The sequence below is a fragment of the Aythya marila genome, assembly GCF_965140915.1.
Source record: "Aythya marila genome assembly, chromosome: 6".
Lineage (NCBI taxonomy): Eukaryota > Metazoa > Chordata > Aves > Anseriformes > Anatidae > Aythya > Aythya marila.
In genome coordinates, this window is record NC_139047.1 from 16,275,749 (window position 1) to 16,279,559 (window position 3,811).

The window sequence follows — 3,811 nt, forward strand, 5'->3', positions numbered from 1 at the left end:
CTAGTTTCATCATGGGGACTAATATTAAAATGAAAGTCCTTGTTAAGAACATAACATCAGAAAAAGTTCTAGCACAAAATCCCAGATCCTGAAAGTCATTTCTCTGTACAGCCTCAGTCAGAATAGTCACCGATTCAAAGCTCAGAAATTTAGTGTGACTGAAATTCACTCAACAAATCAGCTTCTCCAACATTTTTTGGATGTTTGAAAGATAACAACAGAATAAAATTTTCCTCCAGTGCCCTTTTACTTGAAGATACCCAAACTAGCAAGGTTTTAAACATTTCAACGGTAGGTGGCACTGTGAAGTTTCTAGCTTCATAATTATTCTAATATAAAATTATATAAAATGTTATACAGATATGTTAGAAAGAGCTTCATCAAAATGTTAATAGTCCTCCATCTAAAAACACTACCCAAACTTTCGTTTTTCCTTTCATTTTAAAAAGAACAGGAAGACATTTTAAATTCTGATAACAAAATAAATGCTTTTCTGAATATTGACAGAAATTCTAAAACAAGAATAGGAATAACAAGAATGTCACATATAAAAACAGGCAACTAATAAAATTTAAAATGTCATAAAAATATCCTCTATGCTCTTTGTTACTCTTCAGTAAAGTACCACTATGGTTTGCTTTTAAATACAATTAGCTCATGTACTGAGCTACTTCAAATTTCCTGGAAATTATATATATCTTAGTGTATGAACTATAATATCACAATAATGAGTGTCAAGGTAGATGAACATAGAGTAACAGGAATATCTCAAATGGAGACCAAAGCATTATATGTAGGCCCATAATCCTCTTTATATACAATATGATGATGCTACTATATGCCAAAACAACTCCCAGATCAGACACATGCAATATTGATTGACAATATTTTTTTCAAAACCTTACCATGCTAAAAGCTATGAAGGGCAACTAACAAACAAGCATGTGTTTCCAGGTATTTCAGATCCTCTAAACAAATTAAAACAACAATATGGTAAATGAATTGCTTACATTGATTCAGAAAGCTCTGAATGCCATACACCCAGCTCAGTGGTGGTGTAGGGGAGGAACAGTGCAGCAAGATACAGCATTTTCATTAAGATGAGTTTTGGATGGCTGCCTTGCTCATCAGAAATGATACACTGGTCTGCCTAAGCTCAGGGTATGAAGATAAGGAAAGGAGAAAAGAAATTAAGCAAGGAACACAAATGAAATATATAGTCAATACTCTTTTATCTGGCCTGGCCAGCAAGAGTCCTTGCTTTTTTTTCACTCCAGGCTCCAAGCAAGCTGCTTAGCTTTGCATGGAATTTCTGCACTGCGATACAATCTACACCAGCGCCTAAGATTCCTGTTTGTTTTTATTTTGTTTTCTATTAAATAAAACATGTAGAAAAGACACCTTTATAGCTTCAGGGCAATTTTTCATTAACTGACATTGTGTATTACTCGTTTTATATGAATGCGTTCTGTCTTCTGATTGCTGTTTCTTTTATAATACTGAAAAAAATCAAAAGACATCATTTGCAAGGAGCCCTGAGCTGGGAGCAGCTCTACCCAAAAGGTGTTTTTAAACTGTGACAGCCAAATTGTGTTTTAGAGGCCTGTTTCTCCAGAGTCTCCAATACGTTATTTTCAGTTGGATTCTGTAGGGTTCACTTATAGACCATATAATAAATTGGTAGTACAAAAATAATAAACAGAAATATACTTAAATTTTTGCTGCTGGTTCTTCATTATGGATGATTTATTGTTGCCATGCATTATCCCTCCATGGAATTGAGGACACAGTATCAGAAGAGCTACTTCAGTATGCCTAGTCCGTTCAGTCATGCAACACGTGTTCTGCTTGGACCTCCACAAGATATTTAGTGGCTCTATGTATGTGTTTTAGCTAAACTTTCATTGTAAAGCAAGTGTTTCCACTGTATCTGGTACAGTTATCAAACATGCTTCTTATAAATCTACCGATATCACAGGTTCTTTCTACAAATGGATTTTAATTTTGCATAATTGCAGCAAGCACCTTCTATATTTTTGGGTAAACACCCACCTTCAACATGCTGGTGCTAAGAATTTTTAAAAAATTATTACATATTTATCAAATGTATATATATATATTAATACTAGCCCTGTTTTACATTGGCAAGCGGAACTAACGCAGCTCAAGCATTGTGAATACCCAATACAGGAGTTTTGCACCAGTGTGAAGTAACACCCAGGCTTCAAGCCACAGAAGCTAAATAATTGCCTGCAGTGGAATAGTTAGATTTTTTATTAAAGATCGTAAGCATCCCAATTTCATCTTATTTGGTTATATCAGATCATTGAAAGGAACCACAAAAATGGGCACAAAGGATGATCCAAGGATCATTTGAAAGTTGTACACGTAAAACTTTAGGAAGGCATTTTTTCAAAATGTGCTTTGGAATGAAAAATTGCTGACACTTAATTTATTACTCCCAAATTAATACTTCCTGAGAAAATACTCCCTGGGGAACCTGCTGCAGGTGTTGTAACATCTTGAGCAGGGCATTGGACCAGACAACCTTCAGAGGTCCCTGCCAACCCCACCCTTTGTGCAACGTACTGCAGGGCAGCCTGCAAACACAATGGCAGTGGCCGTGCCATTTCAGACCCATATTGAGAGCACTGAACTGATCAAGCATTTGACTGCCACTTGAATTTCCAGGAAGAATTCAGCTTGCGTTCTGATGCATGTCATTTGTCAAGCATAGCAGGTTATTTAAGATAAAACACTCCAATAATTTGGTAACTACGACACAGCAGGGATGGAAGCCTGTGGCCCACTAGCTCTAAAGCATTCCCACCACACACTTTTAGGTGTGTTGCTCCTCCCAAGATATACTATATGCTCTTGAATGTTCATTAAACAGCTGTAGAAGTCAAATCCTTGACGTGTTTGACAGGGACGTTATCAGCACCGCTGACATTACTGCAGTGTGGGGGACAGAGTCTAAAGGTATAAATTCAAAACAATTTGTGTGTATCAAACCCTTGATTTCTTATCTCTCTTTTGGCTGGTTTGCAAGTGTGGTCACTTGTTTGGAATTCTCCTACCATGAGGAAGGAGGCTGATATGTAAGCAGGTCTGCAATGCCATTAGTGTTGTTCCAGCTTTGTGATTCTTAACAAACCTCCCCACAGTTAAACACCACCAGCTGTAGGTTACGTCTGGCTTGCATGGGGCTTCAATGTGACTTCCATCTTTCCTCTGCCAGGGCTGAACTCGTTGTACAACTGGACACTGCGGGCACTTAGCAAGTGCTACATGAGCGTACATAGAGGTGTACCCACAGGTACACAGCTGTGCTAAGGCCAAGAACCTGCTAATGAAAGACTGAATAGGGTATATAGTGATGAAGTTTTCTCCTAATCTGATCCATGCCAACTGAACACCTGGCTGATGAACACTGGGACTGAATGCCGTGAGCATTCCTATTACATCTATCCGGAAAATACTATGTGGGAGATTCAAGTGTGTAAGTCAACCCACTGTAACAGTTACACCACACCTGTAGCATTGGCCGGGGCCGTAATACAAGCAGCAGGGGAGACGAGGTCCTGGGGGCACCCTCAGAGGAGACATTACCTCGACACACAGGGGCAGGGCACGCAGACAGCCGGAGCAGCCCGCAAGCCGTGAGCCTGCAGCCCCTCCTTCCCGCCGGGCCCCCCGGGGCCGGGCCGGGCCGCGTTCCCGTCAGGGCCGGCGCTGCCGGGAAGGAGCCGCCCCCTGTGCTCCCGCCGCCGCTGAGTGGCCAGGCCACGGCGGGGCGGGGAGGGGGGCG